The sequence below is a fragment of the Cynara cardunculus genome (genome assembly GCF_001531365.2).
Source record: "Cynara cardunculus var. scolymus isolate 2C chromosome LG 2, CcrdV1, whole genome shotgun sequence".
NCBI classification, from domain to species: Eukaryota; Viridiplantae; Streptophyta; class Magnoliopsida; order Asterales; family Asteraceae; genus Cynara; species Cynara cardunculus.
The window spans coordinates 37,693,013-37,704,253 of NC_037529.1; the positions used below are offsets into that span (position 1 = coordinate 37,693,013).

Consider the following 11,241-nt stretch of genomic DNA (forward strand, 5'->3'; position numbering starts at 1 on the left):
AGAAAGGGGTGCACAATTACCTATGTTTTCTAGCCTAATCATGTGGAATTTGGACCACCGCTGAATTAGTGCTTTATCGAACCGTGGGACCTAAATAGTGAACGGGCAACTTCTAGTTGTTCGAAAATTAATGGGGCATATTGGTTAGGTAAGGCTCAGTAGCGTCTCAAGTGTTACATCGCGAGGGATTTACATTTATTAAGTGCAAAGAATTCACATAAGTTTGCTATTACTTGGTTTATGCATTGAAATGTTTTTTTATGCATGTGAAAACCCGTGAACTCACCAACTCTTTGAAGTTGACCTGTTTTCATTTCCATGCTTTTCAAGTTCTAAGTGAGTGGTTTGGATTTTAAAGGAGCATACTTGACCCAAGATCGATTAAGTCAAGTTTTTGATGTAATTGTGAACGTTGTGTAAATTTTAACTCCTGTTATGTCGATGAACCATTTTGTTTTTGAATCGACTCGAAATAGTGTTATTTATAAACTGTTGCTATGACTCGCTTGCCTGTTACATCTCGTGATTCCGCTTTAGCGGGGTGTGACATATCTCTCCACTATACTTATCTTATCTTAAAATCAAAATGATCACTAAACCTTTTTTCATTCAGTGATTCGAAAGTTTTTAAAAGATAGTTTCAGTGTTTTCTCTTATCATTGAATCTTTTATGAAAATATATCCTTCTAGGATATTTTTCTTTCTTAAAAAAACCATCACTGAAGCTTTTCTTTTTCTGTTATCAAATGTTTTAAAAGATATTTTCATTCAGTGATTCTTCTTATCACTGAACGTTTTCAAAACCCTTTCATATTCTTAAGAAAGTGGCTCTTGAATTTCTTAAAACCTTTTTGTTGTAAAATAAATAGAAAATGAAACATTTTATGATGACTTTTTTATTTTAACAATACAATTTTTTTAGATGCGCGTACCATTATGACACACGCGACCCCTCAAAATTCCATCCAATCATGGGTGAGAACGTGCTACTTTTTCATCATTGCACAACTTTAAAAGTTGTATTTTCTTCTCTCATCATTCTATTTATCTCTCCTCCTACCTATTAATATGAGACTTATCCTCTCATTTTTACCTCATGCTCTCAAATACTATAGTCGTCCTAAAAGATTTGCAAGCAAGAACTAAGAACGCTCAAAACCCTTCAACATTTTCTCCTAAGTCTCAAAGGTTGATATCCTTTCTTTTCTATTTGATCTGTTCTTCTTCTTTTATGAAACTGTTTGTCTATTTAAGAACTTGTTCTCTTAAACTACAAACATAAAGATTATTAACATATTCTTCTACTTGGTTATAATCTAAGGTTTCAAAACACTTATTCTTCTTGAAAAATCCTAATATTTTCTTTATGGATTTTTCAAAAGAAGTTTTATTGTTCTAAAACTTAATACTTATCTTGTACTACCAACAAATCTATTATTTCTTATTTCTTACTTATAACAGAAAATAGCTGCCAAAAACGTAAACTTTTTGATCGACGACGTATCCTTCAAACCAAACAATCATGTGGCTTTGTTGGACATCCCGGCGAACAAATCTTATTACGAGGAAGTCGCTATTCTCGTCAGGAACTCTCCCATCTCCTATGCTCTCACTCATGAACCTATCATGATGAAGGAAGTCCTTTAGCAGTTCTTCCTAACTGCTAAAGTTGTTCAAGACATTGACAAGAATGGTCAACAGGTGGAGAAAATCTCTTTCACCTTCAACCGCATGACTATCAGCTTTGGCGTTACAACGCTAAGGCATGCCCTTCATTTCCCAAAGGGTCCCTACGTCAGTGATCCTTCTATTGAAATCATCATTTCTTGCCTTGATGATATTGGCTACGTCTGGCCAACGAAAAAAAGACTCCAATGATCTCCTCAAGTCGTTGTCGAAGATTGAGAAGAACTGCATGTCTGCGGTCTGGCAGTACTTGTTTTCCCATTTCATTCAATGTATGGGAGGCAAGACTGGTGGCCAAGTTCAAGTTTCCAGGATCGCGCTCAACATTGGTGTATCTGTCATACGCCAGCACCCGATCAACTTTGCTGCTGTGATCTGCGAAGATCTGGTGTTGAAGTTGAACAAGCGCTAGAGGGAGATGGTAGTACCCTACACCAGGTTCCTGTCCATAGTGTTTGCCAAGATATTTGGCAACAACTACTCCACTGAAGGTAACCTTCCCATCTTCAAGCTTGGATCTAGAATTCTGGATCATAAGCTGAGAAATGAAGACATTGCACTCTCAGCATTTGTGCATGCATTTTCTTCATCTTCTCCAATTGGGATTGTATTTCCTTCTTCCTTTTCCCCATTGGTCAAAACTAAGGAAAACCTCCCGATGTTTATCCCAACCACCACCTCCCTTTCTTCCAAACGTCCCTCATCTCAACCCACTCTTGGTTCTCCATCGAGGGCCAAGAAAGCCAAAACAGGGATACCCACGTCTCTGGCTGTTACCTCTCAGAAGGTTTCAGCTATTGAAACTAGCCTTACCCCCAGGCACTTTTAGCTTCATCTCTTCCAATCATTTTAGTGATTTCTACAATCACTGTCGTACCTGTGGCTCCAATCCCAACTGCCTCAGTGACCCAAATCACTGAAGGTGTGAAATATCAACATAATCAGCGACTGTCCTCCCTGATGATGAAGCACCCACCACAAGACCTGAGGTTGCTCCTCTCGATGCATCTTAGTATATGGACGTCTATTCTCTTGAAAGCAACCTGGAGAGAACCAGCATCAATCCTTCAGATGGTGCTAATGAACCCTCATGTAGTCCTCTATCCTATCCCTTTATTTCTTCTAACCCTAAGCTATCTTATTCTCAACATTTTTCTTTTCATGTCCTTCCGACGAATGAACGCCAGCCATGGAAGAAGAATACAACATGGCTGACGACGTGAAGCTGATACTCCCCACTATGGAGACTGTCCTTATTAAAATGGATGAAGTCCATAAGGGCATGCCTCTCGGGGCTGAAATTCACCTCTCAACTATCAAAGCTTAAGCTCAAGAGTTCAAAGAACAACTTTCTTTGGTGCAAGCAACTGTATGCACCAATGCTGAGGCCATCTTCGCTCTAACCAGCAAGGCCGATGAAGATAATGCCTGGCTTACCAGGCATGGTGAGCTGATGCAATAGATACTGGAGCTCCTACATCGTCATTCACAATGATGGATCGCCTCCAGCTGGATCAGACTCTTGAGTGCAGCATACTTCAAGCCAGAACGCTGACAAAGCTTGAAGGGATGGTGGACATATTAACAAGAACTCTTGATAACTTCTTTGATTATCATGTTGATGACAAAGAGGGGGAGACAGAGTTAAATGTTGTTGCTGTTGCTATCCCAATGACTCAAACTAAAGTTGAAGCTCTTAGAGCCAAAGCTAATGAAGTTGAGGTTGTTGATGAAAACTCAACTTGCCATGAAGCTCTTGAAGCAGAGGTCGTTGATGAAACCGTTAGAGCTAATGCTGAAGCTCGTGATGAAAAACTTCATATCACCTCTGCAGCTGATGTTGGTGATAAGGAAAATGATGATGAAGACGATGATTCTTCTCCTTCCTGATGCTGGAAAGGATCTTGGTGATGATGATGATGAAGACAACGATGAAGACGACGATGAAGACGACGATGATGACGACTTCACCATTCAGTAGCAGAAACCCGCAAGTGCCATGAATGGAGTCTTTCTCAGGGATTATGCACCCTAGGGGGAGAAAGAGAAAGAGAAAGAGAAGGAGACTTCTGAGAAGAACCAGAACACCAAATCAAAAGACAAAGGTGTTGCTGAAGAAGGAAATCTCAAGGTACTCTTCAAACCTCTCATGCCTTTAAGTACTGAATCTTTCATGTTTGCTATCGTTACTTCTTTATGTCAATTTTCTTCCATCCCCTCTACTACCTGCGGTCGGCTAGAGGAGAGGGTATCTGAAAACCCAGCCTACAGCGTTCTTACCGACGAGCAGATGTCTAAGCTGAAGGAGTCATTTGACCAAACTAGAGTAAAAATCCCTCTACGTACCTCTAGTTATGGTGAGTTTGACTTCCTATCTGAAGCTAAAAGACTCGAGGCACTCAAGGCTGAGGAAGAACTCAAACTTCAATGACAACAGACTGAGGATAGCATAAAGCTGGCCAAGTCTCATGCTTCTCAAGTTCTTTCAAAGAAAAGTCTAAAAAGATGGTGAATGTTGTCAAGGCCCAGGCTAAGTTGCTTTCCATTGTAGAAGTTGAGCATGAAAAGGTGATGAAGATGGTCCATCGAGATAGAAAATGGAGTGAAGATCGTCTGAACAAGAGAATCAGTCCTCACCCTATTTCAAATGTCACAATCAATGCACTGATGAAAGATGGTGGTGTTCTAGTCTCAATGCTCATCATCAGAGACAACTTAATGCTGTCATGGAGTATCCTTCCTACTTAGGTCAGTATGGCTACAGTGAATGGCCGGAGATCCGCCAAGCCATTCGGCGCTCAAAGTCAAGGCACAAGCCGATTATTGTAGACATCATTAGCGAGCTGATCAAGAAGATGTCAAAATGCGTCGTTGTACCTACAAAGCCATCACTAAAGAATGGTGGAAGAAAAAAACCTTCAAGTCCTAATGATGGATCAACCCTGAGGAATGGACATGAAACAAAGTTCTCCTTAGACAAAGTCCTGAAGGATTCGAAGAAGCCAAACATCTCAATGTTGAACCTCTACATGCCAACGAAGGGTCCTTACATACCTAACACTATGCTTCTAAAGCCTGAGTTAGGATTTATTTTCCTTGACTATGAAGGCGAATATAGCTTCCATAGAGTGTCTAAGCTAAATATTTGTCCTATGGAACATCTTGCTTATATCAGATATTGGTTGGACAATGATTTATATGGTAAAATGATAGACCGCAAGATTAGAAGAGAATTTCCACAACAAAAGGAGCTTGGAGAAGAAGTACCTGGCTATATCGAATTCAGCGACCTAGATTAGTTATGAAACTCTGTCTTGTAATTTTGTCTTTCATTGTATGTCTTTTGTATCTATGTCATAACTTTCAGTGTACAACTTATATTTTGTAAGTCTAGAAATGTACTGACTGAAACACTTGTAATTTTTCTTTGATATAATATAATTATTTCATCAGCATCACTGAAAAAGATCCCTAAAAAAAGTAATAGGGACACATGTCTATGAGTTCTAGTATTCTCTTACAGTCACAGTCACAGTCACAGTCACTTGTAATTTTCCTTTGAATAAATATAAGTATTTCATCAGGATCACTGAAAAAGATCCCTAAAAAGAGTAATAGGGACACATGTATATGAGTTCCAGTATTCTCTTACACATGTCATAACTTTCAGTGTACAACTTATATTTTGTAAGTCTAGAAATGTACTGACTGAAACACTTGTAATTTTCCTTTGAATTAATATAAGTATTTCATCAGCATCACTGAAAAAGATCCCTAAAAAGAGTAATAGGGACACATGTCTATGAGTTCCAGTATTCTCTTACAGTCACTGACTCTCTAGTCAATGAAAATGCTTTCAGTTTCAGTTTCTCTTCTTGTACTTTTTCTTAAACTTGTAACTCAATAAAACTTATAAAGTAAATATTGATTCATTGAAAAAAATATCCCAAAATAGTTAAAAAGGACATGTACGTTATATATAACTTTTTCTTACTATTAATTATTAAGGCAATTTTCTTTATGTTGCTTTGTCATCATCAAACAGGGTGAGATTGTTGATCATCTCTCACTGATTTGATGATAATCCTTTTTACCTTTCGAAGTATTATGTTTCTGTTCTTTCAGTTTCAGCGATCATCACTGAGTTTGTTTAGTAATCGCTGAAACATATATTGTAAATCCTACAGCGACAACGATACTTCAAGAAGACAAAACTCACACCAAAGAACCTTCAGTGAAAGTCGAAGATTGAAACTGAAGATTAGTGACTGGCGCGTTTGTGATCTGCAGCGGTAATTCAATGATTACAACCTGGTCAACATATGTGTGAAGGCTGCTCAAGCCTCAGCGAATACTGAAGAGACCTTCAGTGTTATTCCAGCATTCAGCAATCAAATGAAGGTTGTTGTGCAAGATTGTTTTTGTCCTATCCTTCCACACACAAAGGAAAAACCCATACCCTTTATAAAGAATAGTACAACACAGAGCCGACTAATCGACTCTAGGTCCCACCAACTCTACGAAAGAATGTCTGCTCTTGAATAGACAATTGTACTATTCATTGTAGCGAATGACAAGCTTTCCTCCTAAAGCTTGACGCATGTTCAAACCGTTCTGATTTGCATTTAATGGAATGGGTATAAATAGATGAGTGCTCCTATGCAAAGAACACACGTATATAAGCACACATCTCACAGAACACTTACGCTTATCTTCAAGCAAGTTAGAATCCCTCTCAAGAATTCTAAAGTTCTAACCCAAGAAGAACATATTTCCTTCTTTATCTTTTCAACAAATCTTTTCTATTTTGCAAAGTATATATGTGTGTAAACTTAAATTGTTTTAGATTGGTTATCTTTACCTTGTCTATTTCCGCCAACAATCTGCAAAAATCTGTATTGATCTTTCTCTATCAATAAATTTTTTTTAAATACGAATTTTTTTTGTGTTTGTATTCATCCCCCCCCCCTTCTACAAACCGTTCGTCTAAAACTCTTGTAGACCCGACTGGGACCAACAGTAATGCTCCAAATGATCCAAACATTGGGTCAGTTTAGGGGTTGCCGTCTTAGGATCCGCTCTCTCACTTAAAATCATTTTTAGAAATGACATCTAATTTTCGTATTCTTGGAGTTACCGAAGATGCCTTACAGTGATGTTCTTCATTTATACATTAAAATATAGAGCAAGAGCATGGCTAAATGCTTAACAACGAAAATCAAGTTTTACTTGGACAAAATCGGCTGAAATTTTTCTAAAGAAATATTTTCCTCCTACGAGGAATGTAAAATTTAGAAAAGAGATTTTAATGTTTAGTCAAGAAGAAGATGAAGGGCTTCAGATGCATGGGTGAGATTCATGGATCTTCTTCGAAAATGTCTTCATCATGGAATTCCTCATCACATCTAATTGGAAACATTTTATAATGGAATCTCCAATGCCGCTAAAATTGTTCTTGATGCTACGGCCGGTGGCGCTTTCATTTATAAAATTTATAACGAATGATATGATATTTTAGAAAAAGTTCCTACGCTCACCAGTTCGAAACTTGCCGATTTAGCTAGAAAGAAGAAGAAATAAAATCCATACTCAAATCTATTTGTGATTGGAATAACCATCACTTAATCCTTAGCTAAATACATACAAAATTCGCATCTCTACGTAATTATCAAAGACTCTCTCGAGTTCTTTGTGCATCCCTTAAGCCGTATTTCGGATCCGACCATCTTTGGGTCTAAGATCTAATATTAACACTTCAAAGTGATCGGCTTTATCCACGTCGAGTTTAATTGCCATCTTAAGTGACCAAGTTTATGAAGTGGTAATGAGTAAAAACACCCAAATATTGTATAAAAATCCTAAGTTAAACTCACACCCACACCCATACGAGTAAATTAGCTGGTAATAGACATAATAAACATAGTACAAGATATTATATAAGACTGAAATGTAACAATTATTAACACTAAAAACGTATTACAACTTCACTACAAGAAAATAAAATGCTAATCTACAACTAAGAGAAAAAGAGAAGAACTTTAGCTAAAATACTTCTAAGGATGATAAAGGGATGACAAAAGAGATAGATGATGGATCATCTTCAAATGAGCCCCAAGGCCTCTTTATATAGGGGGAATGGATAAGGATAAAGTCTTTATCCAAAATAAAATAAGTACAAATAAACCTTCGGGAAAAGACCATTAAATAAAAACCTAAAATAATATAAAGGTACAACTCTACAGCCAACTACAGCTGGAGAAAATCTCTGGGCAAGATCTTTAAGCAATCCATCCTGCAAAAAGCAGAAACCAACAAAAATCGTGAACATCCCATAGTGGTGACATAGTGAGCAGTTGCTAGAAAATGCAGGTTTTCGAAATAAAGTTTTATCCTTTGTGTTTCATCATCTTTTTAAAACATTTAGAATAAATGGGGAAAAAACAAGGAAATTGGGTATTTTATAATTGCAAAAATGGAGAAAATAAATAAGAAATAACTCTAAAAAATGAGAGTTATCACCCCCCAAACTTGAGACATTATTTGTCCTCAAGTAACGAAAATGAGAAGAATATGAACAAAAAGGAATGAGAAAGCGCAAAACTTACGCAGACGTGTTGAAATCGTCAAGCTCAGATGTTGTACGACTTCTTTTCTTTGATCTTCGAGACACAAAAATTAATCGGTAGGGCTTTATAGTGTTAGTGTATCACATCTATTTGTTGTATTTTTGACATTTCTAGGAACCCAATAAATGGTTTTTCACTGATCTTTGGGTTAAAGCATTTTGATTTACTTTTTTGTGTCTTCCAATTTTTAGAAGACATTTGGTACATCAATTTTTTATAACACTTTGGAGCACATACTTCCCCAAACTTAAACCGAACAATGTCCATTGTAGAACCGGGTTAAAGTGTTTGGCTTGGTAACTAGGGGAAGTGTTTTGGCCAAAATGAAAGACAACCTACGTTCTTTTAATTTTTGCAAACCCAAAAGAACTAATCTAGGAAATCGTACCTGCAAAATAGTGAATATGCTAACGAGATCACAAAAATATCAACACTCAATATTTCCTAACAAAAGATTAAAGTAGCAAGCGACAAAAATATCGAGATAAATCATCAACAACTGCGTTATATGAAAACAACAGACGCGGTTGGACAAAGTAGAAAATACCCACAAAAGCAATACTAAAGTTTCAAAAGTAATGATGAAACACCGAAGATGAAATTAATCCAATTTACCCATGTCACTTCGACTAGCCGAAGTCTGCCCCATAGCATATGTAGTGAAAGTCCGACAAATTTTGGGAAGGAGAACTTGTGGAGGACAAAGACCTCCTGGAAAACGTGGCAAATTAGCAGCCATCATTACATTCTTGGAAAAAAGAAACTTGCTGACAACATGATTTCGATCGCGCGTATATGTCCAGAATTTCTCGGAATAAGCAGCCAAACCAGCAACTTTGTCTTCAACTTGGGTGATCCGTTCGGTGATTTTAGTCAAGGCATCAACAATCGCTCCAATCTTCTTATTGCATTCTTCCCATTGGCCATCCATTAAAGATAGCCAAACTTCTGAACTGTACCCGGTAGCCGTAGGTGGTACCGGAGGAATATCAGAAGTGATTGGAGGGACAGCTGTAGATGGTCGAGAAGCATGAACAAAAAGCATCGTCGGACAGTCGGGGGATGTTTGCAGCAGGTCCAAACGTGGTCTGTTGTCCAGTAGCATCATCCACCAAATCATCATTCTCGCATGCCAGTTTGTGCATGCGATTAACAGTTCCTTGGTCAAGTAAAGAATGACTGAAGGAAATCACATCATGCTCAGAAACTAGCACTTTTGCGGCTGTTAGCAACATCGTAATCAATTCTGGAAAAATCAAATGAGAACTAGCACGCACCATGGCGGTTAGTATGGTGGAATATGCAAGAGAACCCACATCAATCGGTAATTCCTTGAGAATGTAGTAAACCAGAATGCACTTTGCTTGTGATAGGGTACATTCATGCATGGATGGCATGATGTTGTGCCAAACAAATTGAAACCATAAGGCCGCTTCTAAAGTTAAGTAACCCGACATGAGGATCTTCTTCCGGTTGTTGTGTGACCAGCCGTGTCCGGGCAAAGGAAGTGCCTTGGCAATGCCATCCTCAAGCACATTCATACCACTATCAATAAATTATCGATATGAATATATAAACGGGGTAGTGAGTCCGAGCACCGAATTGAGTTTCTGGGTTGTCCAATTGAATTGTATTCCTCGAATGACAATAATGTCATTTTTGGAACTCCCAATGGCGGCAAAAAATTTCTTGACTAAAGTTTTGTTAATCTTACACGGGATTGATATCATGTGTTCCCAATGGTGGGCAAGCAAGTGGTGTTTGACAGACATAAGTTTATCGCTCAATTTTGGGTTGAAAATGCACTCAAATAAGAACCGATTATTGCTTATAAGCTGAAATCGCTCATCATAGGTTGGAGAGATACCTCGAGTCCATGAAACGGGGGTGTAACCGTGAGAGAGATGAAATGGCGGTGTAACCGCGAGAGAGATGAAATGGCGGTGTAACCGCGAGAGAGAGAGAGAGAGAGATGAAATGGCGGTGTAACCGCGAGAGAGAAAGATGTAATGGCGGTGTAATCGCGAGAGACATATATAAGTTTATGTGTCAGAACAGGTTTGATTCTGAACTGATTGTTTGGAAAGTATATTGTTCGTTTGAGAATTATACACTCACTAGACTTTTTTGGTCTAACGCTCAGTTGTTGGACTAACATGTTTTGCAGGTCATCATACCTCGCAAGATAAAGGCAATAGAAAACTTTAGAATGTATGACGTTTAGTTATTCAAAATGTATACCAAGAAAGTATTTTGTTAATCTGTAGTTTGTAAATGATGTTATATTTTATGTTATGAGTATGATGATTGGGATTATCGGTACATAGAATATGTGGGTTGTTACAGTTGGTATCAGAGCCTTAGTTTAAGGGATCTGGGTATTTGCGAAATACTTAGACTTAAACTAGAGGTGTGGAAAGTTACGATAATAGGTTTCACTGGGTCTATGAATATGGGAATATGTTATAGCTGAACCTATTATGAGGAAGATAGATTATATGACTGATATATCTGAGTTAAGAATAGACATGAGGATAAATGTATTATTATATTGTGATTATGAGAATAATCATGTGTGTTTAAATGTGACAAAAAAATCCATATACTGAGAAATGGCAKATAATCCCAATCAATCAGAAAGGACCTCTACTGGTTATGGAAGAGGTCAGGGAAGAAGAAACGTAACACAAGGAGAGGGCCCGAAAAATGTGATGACGATAGAAATGCGAAGTCGTAGTAAGGGTCGAGGAAGAGGTAGAGGTATTAGACAAGAACATGAACTGTCAGCTCAAGAAAGTTCAATGTCTGGGCATGGAAGAGGAAGAGCAACGGGTAGACACAATGTTCCTGATCCCGGGTTTATTACCCAAGAAATGTTGGCTACAGAATTGGGAAAATTTCAAGAAAGTTTGGTGAGTTTGTTGGGGCG

At 37.9% G+C, this 11,241-nt stretch overlaps 1 non-coding gene across 1 annotated transcript; it reads right to left on the reverse strand.

The window, feature by feature from the left end:
- Positions 1–6,973: 6,973 nt before the first annotated feature.
- On the reverse strand, positions 6,974–7,079 carry LOC112508259. The gene has a single exon (XR_003068642.1). It is a non-coding gene; the product is annotated as a small nucleolar RNA R71 (small nucleolar RNA).
- Positions 7,080–11,241: the final 4,162 nt, after the last annotated feature.